This window comes from Cibotium barometz, chromosome 28 (assembly GCF_041138505.1).
Source record: "Cibotium barometz isolate CiBa-2024 chromosome 28, ASM4113850v1, whole genome shotgun sequence".
Taxonomy (NCBI): domain Eukaryota; kingdom Viridiplantae; phylum Streptophyta; class Polypodiopsida; order Cyatheales; family Cibotiaceae; genus Cibotium; species Cibotium barometz.
In genome coordinates this window covers 48969041-48990334 of record NC_141073.1, presented here as the reverse complement: position 1 = coordinate 48990334, position 21294 = coordinate 48969041, and the positions used below count along the sequence as shown (strand labels likewise).

The 21294-nt window shown below is 43.0% G+C and overlaps 1 long non-coding RNA gene across 1 annotated transcript in view; it reads right to left on the bottom strand.

The window, feature by feature from the left end:
* Positions 1 to 18666, bottom strand: part of LOC147622885 (uncharacterized) — a 94188-nt gene extending 75522 nt beyond the window's left edge. Inside the window, exon 1 of the long non-coding RNA XR_015269548.1 lies at positions 18545 to 18666. This is a non-coding gene — a long non-coding RNA (uncharacterized LOC147622885). The remainder of the gene's footprint in view (positions 1 to 18544) is intronic.
* Positions 18667 to 21294: the final 2628 nt, after the last annotated feature.

Genomic DNA, 21294 nt, shown 5'->3' with positions numbered 1-21294 from the left:
TATGCAAATTTCTCTTGGAAGATGTGATTTGCCGGTATGGTTGTGTTGGGAAAATAACAACTGATAGGGGTGAGCTAGATGTTGAAGAAGCAAGGGAATTCTTCTCTAGAATTGGCATCAAACTGTCCCTAACATGTGCTTACAACCCTGAGGGCAATGGTAAAAGTGAGCGAGGACATCCTCCAATCATTAAAGCTTTGGCTAAGGCATGCAGAGAAAGAATGCGAGAGTGGCCAAGGCTGCTACCATATGCTTTGTGGGCTGACCGTACAACTCATAGCTCAGTGACAGGATACATGCCTGCAGAATTAATGTATGGACAGAAGCCAGTAATGCCAGTTGAAGAAGTAGTTCCAACTTGGAATGTATTGCCCTGGGTGGAAGGATTGAACAGGGAAGACCTCCTTGCATTGCGAATAAGGCAGCTGGAGAGGAGGCCTGAAGATGTAGAGCTTGCTAAAGCTCGTTTGAAAGATGCAAGGTTGAAAAATAAAGAAAGATTTGATAGAAGACACAGACTCCGGCCAAAACCTATTGAAGAAGGTGATTGGGTCCTAATGTATGATAGTAGCCTTGACAACCAGTTCACTGTTCAAAGAAAGTTTGCAAAAAGATGGTTTGGCCCTTACATTGTCAAGCATGTGCATGGAAATGCCACGTATACCCTGTGTGAGCTTGATGGAACAAAGATAAAGAATCTTGTGGCAGGCAAAAGAATCAAGATGTTTAAAAGAAAGCATGACAGTGATCCTTTTGATTCACAGGAGACTCAAGATGAGAGGCTTGACAGTGATAGTGTGGATATGGTTGAAGAGGAAGAGGATGATCTTCCTGATAATGTAGAAGATAAAAACGACATCCAGATATATGTGGATCTTGATGATGATTTGGCACATACCAGAGGATGTGCAGGTTTAGAGGGGGTGGATGTCGTGCCATGGCACGTCTATGGTGTGAAACCATGCATGTGAGGCCATTAAATACAAATTCAGATGCATGGGATTAAGTGCCATGACTTGAGTCATTATATGATGCCCATGTACGTATGTTCATATTGTAAATGAGGTTCAATAAGACGAGCTGAAGCTGAGCCAGGTCTCGAAGCCTCAGTACATGAGTGTGGTGTGAATCGTGGAGTTTTTATGCTTATGGTGAACCTTAGGGGCTAGCAGAAGTCCCTGTGCCTTTGTACATAGGTTTGGATGCTTGTGGGTTTAACTGCTTTTATTGGTCTTTGAAATGGTGAAATGCTCATAAGCCGTGCCTATCATGATTGAGTTGATATTAACACTTATTCGAGGCAGAAAACTTTTATGGTATATAATGGTCGTGGTCATGATTACATGCTTTTGCCAAAGATGGCGAGGTCGTGAATAAAGGATGCCAAATTGGGTTTAAAGCAAAGTTGGCGCTGGCTGCAGCGAATGAGAAAAGCGGTCTGGCATGGAGTGTGGAGTCTGCTATGAAGCTCTGGCACTTATGGGCGCCGCGTGTTAACCCGAAGTAAAAGGAGCAGCCAGCCCTCTTAGTGTGGCCATCATTGAGCTTTAAAAATAATAAAAAAATAATAATAATAAAAATACAAGTGGCCAACTTGAGAATGGCCACATGGGAAGCCTTTTTTGCTGCCAGCGCAGAGCTCTAGAAGTTGGCGAGGGAGCTAGCGAAGAAGAAAAAGTGGCCGCCTTGTGCTAGGCATCGTGGGGGGGGATTCGGCAGAGATCCGGCGGTTTTGTGAGAAGGGGGGGTCGTCTACAAGGCAGAGTGCAGAGGCGAGGAAGGACCGGGCTGGTGAGAAGCGAGGTTGACAACCAGAGGCGCAAGGCTGGTAAAAAGGAGGTTGCGACCTGGTTCTTGGAGGGCTGTGGGGTGAAGCAAGTAGGCGTGAAAGACAAGCGGGCGACCTGGTTTTTGAAGAGCCGGGGGGGGGGGGGGGTGCAGGAAAGGAAGCGGCCACTGGGCACGTGAAAGTCGCCGGGAGGGGGCTGGTAATACTGCGGGGGGGGGGGGGGGGGGAGAGGCGGTGGTGCTGTGGAGGCTGCTTTGTCTGTCTATTTGGAATATCCTTCGCGGTGCTAATGACTATTTGCTGGATGAGATGGAACGCTCACTGCATGACGTACTCGGTATTGTAAAAAGGACACTGGAGTCAAACACGATTGTAGCAGGCGGTGGTCGTCTACAAGTGCAGAGAGTGTACAAAGAGCTCAAGCATCCTCGAAATATTAATTGTGATTGAAGCATTAAGATCCAGGAGTCGCGGCCTTCCCAATCGTGCTATGGTGCTCATGACCAGCCTCGAGCTACCAGTATCTAGTATGTTGGTGTTTCTTTGGGGTATGCTCCAATAGGCTGTGCATTTGTTGTTGAGCTGATTTCTACTTCTTGATCCGGAGCTCGGTTGTTCTCTGCTAGTATGTGTGTTATGATTATGATGGTAATTGTGTGTGTGATTTTGGGAGTGCATGTGTGATGATGAACTTGTAACCAAGGAAGAGAAAGGGAGAATGATACTAATTTCAAACCTTCGAGAATTGAAGTGAATTGGCACTTGTACATGTCAACAAAAATGGTGATGTCTTATGCTCCTTGAGGAGCTATCTATTCTGTTTCCTTCCTGGGATTTTGGAAGCTACTCTCACAGCCAAAAGTCCCGCGCTTTCCCAGCGAAACCATCCACGTCACGACAACGTATTGGCCAAACTCTATGGTGCAGTGTTGGAGCAAGAGCTTAGCTTATATGCTGAGCGAGCAGGTTTATGCTCATCAGGGCAGGCAGGCTTCACGAGAGCTTTCTCTACCACTGACCATGTATTCACTTTGAGATGTATGATTGATCAAGCCAGAGTGAGGAAGAGAAAGCTCTATTGCTGCTTTGTGGATTTTCGCAAGGCATTTGACACAGTACCACGAGAGAGGCTCTCTCAGCAAGGCATTTGACACAGTACCACGAGAGAGGCTCTCTCAGCACCTGCAGTCTCTTGGCATACTAGCAGATATGACATGGGGCATCTATGCATTATATCAGCAGGTTTTTGGGAGAGTCAGATGCCCAGGAGGTATGTCCGAGACTATTGCTAGCACCATTGGTGTGAAGCAAGGATGCCCACTTTCCCCCATGCTATTTGGGTTATACATTGATGAGGTGGCTGACTTCATTACACGGGGAGGCGGAGATGGAGTTGATCTGGCAGGAACCTCAATACATATTATGCTTTATGCTGATGATATTGTATTAGTGTCTGAGTCTCCAGGAGGTCTACAGCAGCATCTACATGCACTCGATGATTTCTGCACACAGAGGGGTCTTACTATGAACCTTGGAAAAATCAAGGTTATGGTCTTTCATACATCGAGACAGGGCAGGAGTCAACTGGCATTCACTCTCGCAGGACGCCAGGCGGAGGTGGTGACATCATACGTGTACCTAGGGATTACCTTCTCTGCAGCACCCACACGCTTCACCATGGGTTCAACAGCCAGAGCTAGATTGACACGAGGATATGCAGCATTGGCTATGGTAGAGAGATAGTGCCACCAGGCGCATTTTTCAGGAGCCCTGGACGAAGGGGTGGCTATTTGACACATTAGTCACACCGGCACTGATGTATGGAGCAGCGGTATGGGCGCCAGGCCTTGCTACCCATTGGTGGACACAGATAGAGAGACCACAGGCCCTCATGATGGCACGCATGATACGCAGCAAACCGTCAGTACCTCATGACATTATCCGAGCAGAGTTTGCTGCGCCTCCTATGATGGTAGAGGCCATATTTCCAGACTATATGCTTGCTAGACACATTCAGAGAGATGTCACAGGACAGATTGTCATACAAAGCTTTTGAGGCATCTAGACAGCTGGCTGAGGTAGGAGACAGAGGATCATGGTATGCACAGGTCACACATTGGTTCTCACAACATGGCCTAGACATGGATCATCTACCACCATTCCAGTATGACAGGGATGCACCACATATCTGTCTCTCTCATAGTGAGAGGAACAAAGTATTGAGACAGGACCTATGTTGGAAATAAGTGCACACTAGGTGTACTATTTCTCTAGTCTAGTTTCAGTTGAGTCTTTGTGTCTTGAGTCTAGTGCCATGTGGTACCTCTACATTTATCCCATAAGTGAGTCTACTCAATCTTGTACTTCTCACCTATAAATTGTAGGTGTCACATCAATAATCAATCAATCTTGTGTCTTGTCTACACTCATCTCAAGGTAACTCTTTGTCTTTCATTTTTGTTCTTGTTTCATTTCTAGTCTGCTCTTGCTTTCATATTTTCTACATGCTATCAGAGCCATGGTTTTAGGGTTTCCCTGTTTTTCCTCTGAGCTTTCGCCATTCTCTCCAAGCTGTCCCACTCAATTCAGCGCAGCCCTGTGTTGCCCGCCATATCTTCAGGCCACCATCTCCCTAGCTGCGCTCAGCTTTTAGGACCAGCCTATTCACATTCTGAACAGGCCCGCCGGCCTGAACTTTCTGTCCGCCCATTTTCTTGTTGTTCGCCCTGTTCCGGCCTGTTTTCCAGTAGCTGCTGCGGACTCCTGTATGTGTTCAGGCTCATACAGCTCGTTTTCGTGGAGCTGCTTCTCCCCTCCTGGTTATGGGCCCACCACGCTTCCGCTGCGCCTACCTCAGCCCCCCCTGCATCTACCTCAACCCATGTTGCTGCAGCATCTTCATTAGCAGATCTTGCTGTTCATCTTTATGGCTAAATCCTTGGTAGAAGGATGATTCTAATTGATATTCTCTTTATCTTAAGTCAAACTCTAAGCTTGACAAGCTAGAGAAAGAGAATAGTTAATTTTATGATTTTTAATCTAGCAAAAAGGATGATTAATTCTTTTAAACTTGTTTATAATATGAAAAAATCATATTAATTCATCCTAAATTGAAAGAGGATTATGCTAACATTTTCAAGAATGAGAAATGATTATTTTAGTTTAATCAAAAAAATTAATCATAATTAAGCTTATAATTATGGTTATAATTATGCTAAGTAGACATAAATTAATTTTAGTCCAAAAGAGGAGTTTCTATCGTATTTTCATTACAAGTTTTTAATTCAATTTAGAAAGTTGAACAATTTTAGTAATTACAGCGAAGCTCTGACAAAAAATTTTAGAAAAGAGATAAATCTTATTTTCTTAATAAATGCAAAAAGAGAAATTTCTATCATATTCTAGGTTTAGATATTTTATGCTAAAAGAATTATTTTTATCATATTTATGAAAAATACTTTTAGTATTTATGCATAATTATTAAATTAAGAGAAAAGATGAATTTTTGATATATTTATTTTCATGCATAAAGATTTAGATGCAAAAAGAGGAATCCTCATGATATTCTAGATTCAAACATTTTAAATGTTAAAAGAGAAATTTTTAATATATTTCAAAATAGTATTTTTATCAAAAGTGAAATTATGAGTATTATCATTTTATGGGAATAAATTTATGCGAAATAAATTTTATGCAAAAAGAGGAGTCTTAAGCATTATTCAATTGTCAAAAAAATAAAGATGGGTATACACAAATTTTCTAGAATCGTGAGAATTATGAAAATGATTCATTTAGATAAATGAATTAGCAAATATGGGTATAATTGATTTTGTAAATCCCATGAATCTTTTATTCAAAAAGAAGAATATTGAGTATATCTTGTTTTGAGAAATTTGAGAAAGAATGTGAAAATATTCATCGAGAAAACTTGGATAATTCTTAATCAAAAAAAGGAAATTGAATACATTGAACTTTTGGAAATTGACGTACATGTCTAGATTCTCGGAAAATAGAATCTTAGAGTACTTTCTCAACGAGAAAAGACCTTCCCAAGAAAAGACCAAAAACACGCTACTTGAATGAACGTATGACTGATTTATTCCTAAATTCCCTGGAAACGGAATCTGAAATCCCTGAGAGGATCAAAGATCCAAAAAGTCAACAGAAATTTAGATTTAATGGAATCGAAAAAAGTTGCCTTTAACTAAGCCAAGTAATTGGTAGAGACTTAGAAAAGTTCCGTCAGTATCGAAAGTAGAGTAACTGTACTTTCAAATTGAGATGGGAATGGATGTGAGTGGATGTGAATGAATATAAATAGATGTAAATAGATGTGATGTAATATGGATAGATGTGAATGCATGTGAATAGATATGTTATGATCTGAATGGTTATGAATGGATGAGAATGAATGTGATGTGAATGGATGAGAATGAATGTAAATGGATGTGATGTGATGTGATGTGGATAGATGTGAATGGATGTGATGTGGATAGATGTGAATGGATGTGATGTGATGTGAATGGATCGGAATGGATGTAAATGGATGTGATGTGATGTGGATAGATGTGAATGGATGTGATGTGATGTGAATGGATCGGAATAGATATAGATGGATGTGAATGGATGATATGAATGAACATGAATGGATGTGAATGGACGTGAAATAATCTGATTGGATGTGAGTTGATGTAGAAATGATGTGATTGGATGTGAATTGATGTAGAAATGATGTGATTGGATGTGAATTGATGTGGGATGATGTGATTGGATGTGAGTTGATATAGAAATGATGTGATTGGATGTGAATTGATGTGGGATGATGTGATTGGATGTGAGTTGATGTGGAAATGATGCGATTAGATGTGAGTTGATGTGCAAATGATGTGATTAGATGTGAGTTAATGTAGGAATGATGTGATGTGATGTGATGGATTGATGTAGAAAAATATGGAAAGATGAGAAATGATGATGTAGAAATGATGTGATGTGATGTGATGGATTGATGTGATGTGAGTTGATGTAGGAATAATGTGATGTGATGTGATGGATTGATGTGATGTGATGGATTGATGTAGAAAAATGTGAAAAGATGAGAAATGATGAGGAATAATGTGAAAGGAAGTGGAATGATGAGATATGATGAGAAATAATATGAAAGGATGTGGAATGATGAGGAAAGATGAGAATTTTCTTTAGAACTGTATTTGTATATGAAATCTATTTTTTAAAGACTATTATATGTCCAGAATGCTGGGAAGCATTTTGACTATCTTGTCGATTAAGGTCGTGAGGACCTAAGTGAAAAGGTTGTAACAGCTGATAGAGAGTCAATGAAGAACATCTCGCGTGGCAAGATCGACCGAGGTCTTGACAAACCTCGGTTCGATTAAAATGGTGAGCTTCCGGTATGGTGGATGAGGGAGCAAGGAAGCGGCCTATGTGTAAGGATTACTGTTATTACTTAGTATTTCATTCACTTATCTGTGTATTTAAGACTGAAACTTGAAAGTAAACTTGAACACAGATGTTTAGTTGATTGATTCAAATTGTGATACAACATGCTCCTTATATAGGAGTCCAAGAGACACGAATGAAAAGACACATCCCATGACCAATAGTCATGACTCTAGGCGAAGAGACACATCCTTTGGATGAATAGCTGCAACCATTGGTGAAGAGTTGCAACCCTAGGGTGAAGGGATGTGACTAGTCGTTGAAGGAGTGTGGCTCTTGATGAAGAGGCATGTCTCTAGAGTGAATAGTCGTGACCTTCTGAGTGTAGGGGTCTTCTGTAATCATGTCTCTTCCATATCTGTAACCATGAGGAGACTGTATAATGCACTAAGTCACAATCGTGACATTCCCTCCCATTTAAAATAAAACCCATGTGATTAAATGAGAGTCGGTCGTCTGCCAAAGAATTCTTGGAGGAGTTGAGGATATTGTTGCATTTCTTCATCTGTCTGCCAAGTAGAATCTGACTCATCCAAGTCCATCCACTTAACAAGAAATTCTGTAGTAATCTTCTGTCTTGTTTCTTTCTGACGAACGTCAAGAATCTTCTCAGGAACAAGAATAATATGATCATCTTCAATCTCAGGAACATAAGAAGATAACTCTGGAATAGATGAATCTCCTTGTATATATTCCTTGAGCCAAGAGATGTGAAAGGTCGGATGAATTTTTCCCCAAGATGGTGGAAGATTCAACTTATATAACTGACAACTGAAATCTTCTTTATAACTTTAAATGGACCATAGAAACGCGGTCGCAACTTCGGAAAGACTGACTTTACTGTCTTATATCGATGCGGTGCAACATAAAGCAAAACCAAGTCACCTTCTTGAAACTCAGTATGCCTTCTGTGCTTATTCGCATACTTCTGATACTTCTGCTGAACATGAATCAGTCTGTCTCGAACTTGCACAAGAATATCTTGCATTTCTTGAATCAACTGATCTGCTAATGCCACCTTATGTTGAAGAACAAAGTTTGTAGGCACAAGCGGAGTGTGACCATATGCTGCTTGAAAAGGAGTCATTTCAGTGACTGAATGTGGAGAATTATTGTAAGCAAACTCCACAAGAGGCAAATATTCTTCCCAAGAAGCTAATCTTGTCTGAATATAATGTCTAAGCATTTCTTCCAAAATTTGATTTACCCTTTCTGTCTGTCCATCTGTCTGAGGATGATAGGCAGAACTGAACAAGAGATTCGTACCAAGGGATTTAAATAAGGAAGTCCAAAAATGTCCAGTAAACTTCGGATCTCTGTCAGAAACAATAGATCTTGGCAATCCATGGATTCTGAAAATATGCTGTACGAACAACGCTGCAAGATCTGGAGCAGAAACTGTCTTCTTGCAAGGAATAAAATGTGCCATTTTGGAAAACCGATCAACCACTACTAAAATTTGAGCATTGCCTTTCTGCGAACGCAGCAAAGTAGTGATGAAATCCATGCTTATGCTTTCCCATCTTTCCTGAGGGACTGGCAAAGGCTGAAGCAATCCTTGAGGAAGTTGTCGTGAAGCTTTCATAATCTGACAAGAGTGACAAGCTTTAACATACTTAATAACATCCTGTTGCATCTGAGGCCAAAAGTATGTTGCTGATAACAGACGATATGTCTTGTTAATTCCAGGATGAGCTGCAAAGGGTACTTCATGATGCTCTTGAATAAGGAGTTTCCGCAAAGATGCATTGTGAGGAACACAAATGCGATCTAAGTAATAAAGTAAATCATCTGTAATTGTATATGCGGCAAACATATTCATTTCTGCAACAGTAGGATGAAGAGATTTGAGAGCTCGAAAGACATCTCCAAAGTCTCTATCTGTCAAATACTCATGCTTAAAACACGCAGGAATCTCCATCTGCACATTTGAGATAGCAAAGTTTGTAGCTCGAGGCATGCGGCTCAAAGCATCTGCTACTACATTCTGTAATCCAGGAACATAGAGTATCGCCATGTGAAAATTTGCCAAAAATTCAACCCATCGTCCTTGACGAGGATTCATCACTGGCTGAGTAAAGATGTAAGTCAAAGACTGATGATCTGTCTTAACCACTGAATCTGCACCAAGAAGATAATGCTTCCACGTTCTATAAGCATGAACAATTGCCAAAAATTCCTTGTCATAGACGGGATATCGCATTTGAATAGCCGAAAATTTATGACTATCAAAAGCAATAACACGATCATTCTGCATAAGAACGCCTCCAGATGCTCTATCCGAAGCATCAGTCATGACGTCAAACGGTTGAGTTGGATCCGCAATAGCCAAAACAGGCGTGGTTGTCAACGCGTGCTTAAGATCATTAAAGGACTTTTCTGCTTCAAGTGACCATTGCAATTTATCTAACTTTGTAAGGGCCGTCAAAGGAGCAGCAATATCTGAGAACTTGTGAACCTTGGTGTGGTAAAAATTTGCTAATCCCAAGAAAGATCGCACATCTGAAATTGTAAGTGGCAAAGGCCAATCAACAATGACCTTTATCTTCTTAGGATCAACTGCAATACCACGTCCAGAGATGATATGTCCAAGATATTCCACATGATCTTTGAAAAACTGACTCTTCTTCTTGTTGATGTACAAGACATTTGTACGGAGTACGTCGAAGACAATCTGCAAATGCTTCTTGTGATCTGCTAAAGTCTTACTGAAGACCAAAATGTCATCCAGATAAACGATGACAAACTTATCCAAATAAGGACCAAAGATGTCATTCATCAAAGTCATGAAAGTAGCTGGGGCATTGGTTAACCCAAAAGGAATGACCAAAAATTCATAATGTCCATACTTGGTTCGGAAAGCTGTCTTATACTCATCTCCAATTCGAATCCTGATTTGATGATAGCCTGACTTCAGATCAATCTTCGAAAATACCTTTGCACCAAGCAACTGATCAAAGAGCTCATCGATGCGAGGCAAGGGAAACTTATTCTTGATTGTCTGCTTATTAAGGGCACGATAATCAATGCAAAGTCGCATAGATCCATCCTTCTTCTTAACCAATAAAACTGGAGCACCAAAAGGACTTTTGCTTGGACGTATATGACCTTTATCCAACAACTCTGCCAATTGTCTCTGAATTTCTTGAGATTCTGAATAAGAAACTCGATAAGGAGCTCGAATCGGCGGTGGTTGTCCAGGGATTAGATCAATCGTATGATCTACAGAACGTCGAGGGGGCAATGTCGTTGGCAGCTCGTCAGGAAATAAATCCTTATAAGGTTGAAAGAAGGGTTGCTGTAAATAAGAAATATCTGATGGCGAGGATTCCGATTGGTCAACTGTATTGTCTTATGCTTCTCGCAACATAACTAAGGCAGAAGTGCTGTCGCGTTTACGCACTAAGCGTTTGACTTGCATAGCAGAGACCACAGTAATCGGCTTAGAATTAAACAGACCTCGTAATTCCATTTCTTGATGATTATGATAAAGTCGAATGGAATGATCTCGAAAGCTGATCAAAGGATCATACTCATATAACCAAGACTGTCCAAGGATCATGTCATAGTGCGACAAAGGCATAATAGAGAAATTTAACTGATCCTGATAGTCCTGAATCTGAAAATGCAACTGCTGAATCCGTTTGCTGCAATGCAAGAAAGAACCATCTGCAAGTTCCACTTGGAAAACTTCCGCACTCTGTTGAGTAGGTAATCGTAACTTGCTGACGAGAGTAGTTCCCACAAAATTAGTCGAGCATCCACTATCAACAAGAACATTGATAGGATGCTGGCCAATAAATCCCAATAAACTCAAAACTTGATTGGAGAGGTTAACAGGCACTGAAGTATGGTTGTGGGCATTCAGCATTAAAGCACTGACAACTTTAGAAACTCGCACTGCATGAACCACCTGCTTGCCTTTTTCTGGCGTAGAAGGATGATGATGTCCAGGTTCACCTTCTGGGAAACATTCCATGTTGGAATTCTGGCGAGAATTACGCTTTGGGCACTCATACCACCTGTGTGGTCCATGGCAAATTGTGCAAAGACCTGGAGGGTTGGTTTGAGAGGTAGAAGGTGCCGATGTAGAGGTTTGCTGACCTGCTGAAGTATCGCGGCGAAAATTGCGGCGATTGTTGGGTCGGCGGCTTTGCCATTTGCGTCCTCGATTCCGATTGTTGTTGTTGGAAGAGGATCCTGTTTGGGAAGCTGCTACCTGACCTGAAAATCTAGGCCGAAAGGGCTGTTGCCGAGTAGATTGCTGACCAGAGGATTGGGAATATTGAGACCCAGGTTGAGAAAAATTTCCTCTGCGATTGGGCTGGGAGAAACGAGTACTGTTTGAGGACCGATTGCCAAAGAAGGATGTCCTGGGTTGTCGTCGTAAATCTCCAAGGCGCTCTACGTAGGCAATAGCAGCATCTATGGTGAGAGGGTGAAACTTCTGCACATCTTCCTGTAAAGTGGGTTCAAGCCCATCGATGAAGCTGTGTAGCTTGTCAGCGGGGCTGAGGCTCTCAATTTCCAGAGTTAGACGTTGGAACTCTGTGATATATGCGGCTGAGGATCCTGTTTGCCTCAAGCAGCGGAGAGCAGACCGGGCATGATAGTCCGCACGGGCAGGTTCAAAGGCCTTGCGGAGGGCGCGCCGGAATTTATCCCAAGTAGGAGTGTGTTTACCATCTGCAACACGTCGTTGCCACCATAGAAGTGCTGTATCCTTGAGTAGGGAACTGGCTAAAGCAACCTTCTTGCTTTCGACCAAATCAGTATTGGTCAAATATACCTCCATTTTGAATATCCATTGGTCAAGCACGCGCTTGTCGCGGCGACCATTATAAGGGGCAGGCAGTTTGACATCGAGTTTCTTTTTTTGTGCAGCAGTTAATATTTTATAAAGAAGTTGAAGTTCTGCATTGTTTACCTCGGCAGTTGGATCTGGTTCATCTTCATTTTCTGCTACCGAAGTCTCTGAAGGAGATAGTTGTGGATCACTGGCTGGTGTGCGCGCTGGATGGGGCCGCTGCAACTGGTCGAGCCGTCTGCTGATGGTAGAGAGACTTGTCGAAAAAGTCTGCTGAAGTGTCTCCATCTGCTCGCGTAATAATGTAATGGCCTGCATTTGCTCGTCTTGTTGCTGACCCTCTGCCTCTGAAATAGATGCCATGAGGGATCTGCTAGAGGGAGTAGCGCGGAGAAGCCGGTGAAATATGTGGTACTGCTGGAGGAGAGAGTGACAGTGAATCGTCTCCCAATTCTGCTAAGAAATCGGAGCCTAACTCCGAAGGCTCGAAGTCTTCCACCTCGTCGAGAGGAGGTGTCTCTGTAGAGGTTAAGGGAGTGTAATCTGGCACAATGAGCTCGCTGTATACTCGAACCAAGGGCTGGAGCGAGATGATCCGGTTCACTGCATCCACACGGCACTCGTCCAGGAAATATGCAAGGTGTGGGTACCGTCCCAAAATAAACTCGTAATGAGCAAGATGGTGTGCTGGACACGTCAGGTAAATATGCCAGATCACCCACGCCTGGAACTGAGTGGCGTGGCCGTGACTGATGTATAATAAAAAGTCCAGGGGACCTGGTACATGAACTGGAGCCGGAACAGGTTCTGCAACAGGTTCGGGTAATGGGGCGGGCTCCGGTGTGGGTGTCTCGCGAGGATTTTCGGGCAAGATGGCCTCTGGGACCTCGTCTATATACGAGATGTAAGGCACGGGCTGATCGCTGTTGGGTTCCATTGGACACCTGGTTGAGAAAGGGAGTGTGTGCCATAGTGGAATGAAGAGCCTGGTGTGGCAGCGTGGGAAAGAAGCACACTGTAGATGAACTTTCGTGCAAGAGAAGTGAAGGGGCTGGCCGGCGGAGGAATCCGTTGCGCTGGCCCCATGTGCTCGTTTATAATTTGTTTTTTTTTTTTTTAAAAAACTTGCGTTGGTCGGCGGGTTTCCTCACGCTGGTCGCTGGCGGCGGGTGGCCTTGCGCTGGCGGCCGTTGGGTGCTGGCGCCCGACTGCTCACGTGGCTGGTGAAAGCCACGTGGATAAAAAGGCTTAAATGTATAAGCCTTAAATCATAAGGCTGTTTATTAATCTGAAGCGTTGCGTTTTTTTTTTTTTATAAAGTTGACGCTTCGCCGTGGCGCTTCGCCGACTTGTACACGTTGCCGACTGGATGCGAGGAGGTGCGCCTGTTCAAAGGCTGGACTGAAGGGGTGCGCCTTTTCGAACTGTGCTGAATCGCCGACTGAAGATGCCACCAGCAGTCGCTAAATAGATTAAGGCGGCTTCACAACTTAAGCTGGTGGGTGGCGGGGCGAGTCATGCGCTGAAAGGTGAGTTGGCGCCCTACTCTCTAGGAGTCATGCGAAGAGGTGCCATCCCTTGGTGCCACCGTGTGTGTGAAGGGATGCGAACCTATACACGAAAGGGCACAACCCATAAAGGGCACAACCCGATGAAGAGGCTCACGAAGGGCTACCAGCAAGAGATCACTGCATACTCACCGGGTACGCCATCGACACATCTGTGCATGTGTCTTCTATATGTGAATTGAGAAGGAAGGTTTAGGTTACCTCATACTCGTAGATGCAGGTTCCATCTTTCTTCTGCTTCCATACAACACCGGGTAGGGGAGTAGAGCGGAGAGGGTGAGAGGCTCACAACCGTAGGCCCGGGAAAAAATTTTGCTCTGATACCACTGTGAGGATTACTGTTATTACTTAGTATTTCATTCACTTATCTGTGTATTTAAGACTGAAACTTGAAAGTAAACTTGAACACAGATGTTTAGTTGATTGATTCAAATTGTGATACAACATGCTCCTTATATAGGAGTCCAAGAGACACGAATGAAAAGACACATCCCATGACCAATAGTCATGACTCTAGGCGAAGAGACACATCCTTTGGATGAATAGCTGCAACCATTGGTGAAGAGTTGCAACCCTAGGGTGAAGGGATGTGACTAGTCGTTGAAGGAGTGTGGCTCTTGATGAAGAGGCATGTCTCTAGAGTGAATAGTCGTGACCTTCTGAGTGTAGGGGTCTTCTGTAATCATGTCTCTTCCATATCTGTAACCATGAGGAGACTGTATAATGCACTAAGTCACAATCGTGACACTATGAGTGAAGCGCTAGGTCACCTGCGAGAAGGAACCTAGAGGGTGCTGACCATACGGTGCTCGGGCTCTGGGTCGGCTCTGGGTCGCCCAGGATACCCCGCGTGCGTCGAGAAAGAAAACGGGACAATGAGTTGGAGTTGTTTTCCGAACATGGGCATGGATCTGATTGATTGACCTTGCTGGTCTTCAACAAATGAGTCCATGGCTCTTTTATATGGATCTTGTTGGTGGTTGATCTCGCTGATCTTCAACGGAGAGTCCATCTGGATTTTTCTTATGTGATTATATTTCCGGGTACTATGAGCTAGGAACTATTGAAGAGACTCCTGAGTGAGTAGGTGGTGAGCGTTCTCGTTGCCAATGATGTTATAGGTACACCGATGAAGGAATGATTGGAAATTGGACTTCAAGCTAGATATTTTGGAGGATTATAACCAGTGGTTGTATACACAAGAAGAATCCCGGATTTTATATGCCCCCAAATACCCAGTCGGCCTATGCTAAAGGCAGCCGACTGCCTCACGACTGGTGTCATCCAGTCGGCCATCATCAGAGAGGTCCACAACCTGTATAATCCAGTCGGCCTGCTCCAGAAGGTGAACACGTGCACACTAGTGCAGTCGGCCAGCCACTGGGTCATCCTGCTATCATAGGGCAACCACCCAAACCATGGAAAAATAGGGAAAAATGGACAAAAAATATGGAGAGTGGGGAAAAATGAGAAAACACCCAATACGGGCGGGCACACCCACAACAGAGGCCCTGGTGTATATGTATAGACAGGAGATGACTTCTAACATATACATGATTACCATCATTGTGAAACATTACATGAGCATATACATCCTGCAAACATAAACCAACTTGCACATGACACAACACTAGGGACTGAAGTTGGTGGGCCAGCGCCCCCCCCCCCCCCCCCCCCCCGCCCCCGCCCCGAGGTATCTTTATTACCAGCAGAAGTATTTTTATATACAAGATGTGGGTGCCCAGAGAGTACACACTCATCCACCGACACCAGATTTATCCAACTATGGAACAATAAGTAAACACATTACCTGCAACTCCTCGGTCACCAACCAAGGTCGAGCGGTCACCAACCCCTCCTGTTGCAACACCCTCGGTCACCAACCAAAGTTGAGCGATCACCAACCGCTCCTATAGAACACCCTCGGTCACCAACCACAATAAAGTGATCACCAATCACTCCTGTACTTTGATAGAGCGGTCACCAACCCTCTAACAAAGTGCTGTCCCAATAGTAACCAGAGATGGTTTTGGCTCACTGGCCACCCACAAGTTCCACCAGATCACACCCCCAGGCTTGGTACTTGTCTAGGGACATGTTTGCTCAAGTTTCGTTCGCGAGAAACCTCCTGCAAACCTGTACCTCCTGCAAACCTGTAAAAACAGCCAATAATGGCCCTTATAACAATCGGCCAGCTCTTGTAGAGGCTCTACTCACTCCGTCCAAGCCCGAAAAACAGTCCCAACAGCCATGCACAAGCTCCTGGAGCCAAATCGATCAGCCTGTAGCCCTGTAGATGAAGTCAACATGCCCTGTAGAGAGAGAAATAGAAGCCAGCCAGCCCTGGAACCCGTGTGCTTCGCATGTATTCCACCTGCAGCTCATGCATATGAGTAAACTTGCTGTTTTTCCTGCCCACACAGCTCCTAACAGCCCACGATTTCCAATTGAGTGCTCTACAACTCAGGGCTTGCCCACTTTGACCCTCCCACACCCAGAATAGCAACTCGTGGAGCTTTTTAGGAGTGCCCGGGTGCCCATCTTTCATATTTGACCTTGGTTCATTAAAAATAGTCCACCCTGATGTGACCTCACTTATAAAATTATAAGTGTGTCCGCCCACACTTTAAGTGAATGTGAACCCTGCACCCAATAAACCTTAGTAACATGAAATAATGAATAAATTGGGTTAAGTGTGCACACTTACCACCTACAAAACACATAAGGAAACCATATGAGTCCCAAACAGGTGTGCACACGCGTATCCACGGGTTGTCCAAGCGTCCCCGCCGGTGCCCGTGGACATTCACAGGCAAAATACCAAACAATGTCCAGGCATCAAAAACAAGTCATCCATGCATGTGCAACTCACATACATATGCTGGTGCACAAACATAGTGGATGAAATCTCCCAACTTACATCTTGGACATCCAACTAGCCTGTTCACAGGCGCCGTCCACACAAGACCAAAAAGTACTCACCAGGGTAATCACCCTTCCATGAGTCCAGAGTCACTCTCGAGGGTTACCACCCTTCCATGAGTTCATAAATCATGCCAAGAACTCACACCAGGATACCAATCCTTCCATGGAGCCCTTCCACATGTATTCAATCATGACATCATTTTTGACGTCTACCAGAGAAGCGGTGACATGGACTAACTGACTGACTTGCTATGCTTGAGAATGACCTACGTGGCTCATGCATGACTTATCCTGGACTGAGGATTACAATGGGGTCACGGCGTACGACAAATATCATCCTGAAAGGAACTAATACTGTACAATGTTGCACTAATGATGATGAGCCAGCTTGTCACCATGCACTACAATGCAAAGTGCATGTGACAGTCTTAAGATAGGCGGTCTACTAAGTCCTTTGGAGATCCCGCATGGCAGATGGGAGAATATTCCCATGGATTTTATTACAAGGCTACCAAAGACACTAAAAGGACATGACTCTGTGAGGGTGGTCCTTTCACAAAACTTAGAAAGATAGGTGAGGTTGCTTAGAAAATAAAACTACTAGAAAGATCCCATCTTTCATGTCATTTTTTCAAAAAATTGGGCGACAAGGAAAATCTGGCAGATAATGAAGCTCCTCTTAAGTTTATAGAACCATGTAGTCTTCCACATGAGTTAAGAAAGTAACCTGTCTGTTCACAAATAGGGTGTCTGGACGTTAATTGATATATAGAGATTGGGTGGTTCATTCAACTAATGCCATGCTAGACTATTCTAATAACACATTTACTATTTTGAGTCTTTTCTCCATGAGCTTGGCAAGGAAGGCTGCATGCTAGGGTTTAGGGTTCTAACAGTTTAATAGTCGATCTTGAATAAAAGTGCTGATCCCCTTGTAAATTGCACACCAAATGACGGCCCAAATCTCATCTAAGCTTAGAATCAGGGCTGAACAAAAAACAGGGGGAACAAGGTACCTTTCATAAGGAATTCAACAACCCCCGGCCCCCGCCCCAACCCCACCTTTCCTTCTCTTTTCCCCTTCCCCTACAGTTGATCCCCCTGTTAGCCTGCTATAGGGGACCCCAACAAGAAGAAGAGGAGCGCGTGGGGGGCAGGGGCCCGGGGAGGGGGGGTGCTTTTTGCTCTTTTGACATTCCCAGCCCCAGCAGTGTATAGGCTCTGAACATGCAGCAGGCCACAGCAACATCCACACTGAAATTTGTCCAGATCTCAAGTCCGAAGCCTGCTCTGTTTGATCTTAGTATGTCATCCTTGGTGAAATTTCCCATCACATGGGTGCACCTATTCTCCCCTAGGGACTCCTAATCTCCTATCACACGCATGCACCTACTCTCCTAGGGCATCCTTGCTTGTGCTATAGACTCAATGGCCTTGTCCCTTTATCAAACAGGGGTCCCAACGGTCCATATGCACCCTGTACAATTATGGCACATGCATCAGAGTGACAAAGCATGAGAAATGAAAACAACAAATCCATGCTAGCTAAAGTAGACGTGATCTATGCCTCCTGAATCCATCAGCATCTGATATAAAACTGAGTCAGCCTCTAAGAAGCATCCCAAACCTTGAAGGCCAGGAGTCAACGACTTGGGTTATGGTGCAAAAAGCGAGTTGCCATCACAGTACACTAATTGTTTTGCAACCAATGAGAATCACTGGATGATAAAGGATAGCTTCAGTGGGATCTAACCTGAAATCTACGATTTTTCTCTGAAAGCTCGAAAAGAAAACTAAATATCACTTGTCAAAACCACAAATCAGATTACGGAACCTGTAAAACTGTGATCAAGAGAGAAAAAAAACAGATTCCTACTCTGCGCAGATCTCATTCTCCATCATACGGAAAATTTTATGAAATTACCTAAAATAGCAGCTCAAAAAATATACATATACAAACGCGCTGAACTTAAGCGGGCCTTCTGCACGTTGCCGTACCTTGATCAAGAGGCGTCGTTATTTGGCGGAAAGGAAAATCAGGCGTCCGAGGCGAGCAGAAAAATGTGAACTGTTTAAATTCAGGGACTGCACTTGGTTACTAATTTCTGATTCTTATTACTTATAAGAATGATGTGATGAATACCTTACTTAAGGGACGCAGTGCTTTTAAAAAAAAACATATTTTTCAACCAATCAAAACTAGGACCCATCCAGTAATCTCTATAACTAAAATACATGAAAAACCGTTCCTTAATTAATAAGGGCTACGTAATATCATTAAGTTTTTTTTTTTTGTGGGTACATATTCCCTCTTTGTATATTAATTAATTTTTTCATGGATACCCCAATTTAATTTTTGATAAAAACACTTAGGCTTTGCAACCTTAGTAATAACCTTAGTGTAGGATAGATTTTAATATTTATTTATTAATCCTTGTACAATTTACAATTTCACAAAAAAAAATTTTAAAGCTAGCAATTTCACAACAGTGAGCTTTAAAGATGTTTTAAAAAAATGGAGCGCTTTAATTTTTAACAAAAACCATCAAAATCAAATACAATAAATTGTTGCATGTTCACGAGCAGAAATCGGACCCATAATCAGAATTAGGTAGGGGAATGATCCTTATGTATTGCCTTTTATTGATACAAAGATTACAACATACCAAGAACCACAAAAATTTCACAATTCGACAATTTGACAATTTTCTTTTTCAAAAAGCTCAGTGCAGGTACAGCTCGACCAATCTTGCCTTGATCGTGTGATGTGTGGGTCATACAAGCGGGAGCATGGGTCCCATGGATGAGGCGGTTGAGACCAAGGACATAGCAAGGGCTGATTGTGTCGGTGAATCCGTGGCGCTTGGAAGTAGGCTACTGTAGTGTCGAAAAAGATGATGTGCACATCGGGGTACTTGGCGGAAAGCTTGTGGAGGGCAACGCAAAGCATGTGATTGCGTGAGCTTTAAAAAATTGAGCACGTCAATTAAAAAGGGTACTAATTATTCACTCTCATGCAAGCTTTCATCACCGTTGATGTGTTCAGATAAGAAAGTGGTGGGGAGGAGGGCGGGAGGGGGCTTATGGGACTAGGGTTAGCAGCGGGCCTGAGTAGGCCTCGTCAAAATTGGGATCAAATAATCTACAAGGCTACCAACAATTTTAAAAAATCGAGCGCTACCATCATATTCGAAAAAAACAAATACAATGTACTATTTAAAAGGAACTCTCTCTGCATGTCCGTGGGCTGAAATCGGCGGACCCATAATCATAATTACCTACACGAGAGATCCTTCGATATTGCCTTCTGCAAGAAACCTCAAAGAAATGCATGGTCTTCTCTCTCCCAGCGCATGCGAAGTTGAAGCTTCAACGCAGTTTTAATGGCTTTCAACACCATGTCTCCACAGATATACTATTGGCATCAACCTCATGATGGACAAATTTGGCATAGTATGGGTGGCTTTTATGCAATCCATGTAGGTGGCGAAGCTAAACTTCAGTACAATCCCAAGATTTTTTCTAAAAATAAGCCTTTGAACACAACCATACGAACAACCATACGAACCTTTAAACCGCGACGAACGCCCTAGCTACATTTAACCGCATGATGATGCGTGTTTTCCGGGATTTGATTGGAAAGTGTGTGTTCATCTGGACGACATACTAGTATTTTCAGCTACAGTTGAGCAGCATGACATTGATGTGGAGAAAGTCCTTAAGTTGCTGGAAAGCAACGAGCTCTACGTCAATGAAAAGAAGTCGGAATTCTATCTGTTCCAAGTGCATTACTTGGGATACATGCAGAAGGCATTAGACTTGATCCGGCTAAATTAGCCGAGATTATCAATTGGGAAATACCCTAGACAGCCTATGACATCAGATCCTTTGTGCGTATATACCAGGCATACTCCACCCACATAGACAAGTTTTCTGATCTCTCGACGAGACGGATCTCACCGATCTGCTAGATTTTAATGAACCTTCAAAACGTGATTTTAATTAATAAATAAATACAAAAAAAATTGGGTTCATATTATCTCAATTGGTTTTTTTTTAATTGTAGCTGGTTCAAATACACTCGAATGCGATTCTTTTCGAGCACTAGGCATTGTATGCAAACACCTTTATTAGAGCGCCAACGCCTTGGACAACAATTCTAACAGCCCTTTCCCACAAACTTGGTTGTGAGCAATAAATGTAACTTGGTCAATGTTCTCCTAAATGTGGTCGTTGTTGGTCTCCGCATCCCCGTCTACTCATCATTCACGAGATGAAATATATATGGGTGTCTTTCATGCAAAAAGAAAGAAATTAATGCTTCCACCATTACCAAGTTAACTTGCTCATGGGAAGATGTTGTAAGACGACTATTGTAATAGTGTAGGGTCTAACTCCCACTCAGGGTTGCCATTTGACAAGCACCCTTGCCCTTCAAAAATGACTAGGAGGAGTAAAAACCAAACATATTTTTAGGGTTTACATGTAATTTTTGACGTGCTTAAAATAATTACACAAGTATTTGATGGCCAAATGCCTAAAAAACGGGCATAATGTCCTCATCAAAAAAAGCAAGGATGCTCCCATGTCTTAGCAAACAAGCAACAAGCAAGCATATTTTTATTAGTGTTCCAAACAACTAACTTGCTCCATCACAACCATCTATCGACATGAGCTAGGAGATTCCCTACATGTTGCTAACCAACTAACTTTGAGCATTTCCATTTGGTATATGTTCGTTTTAACAA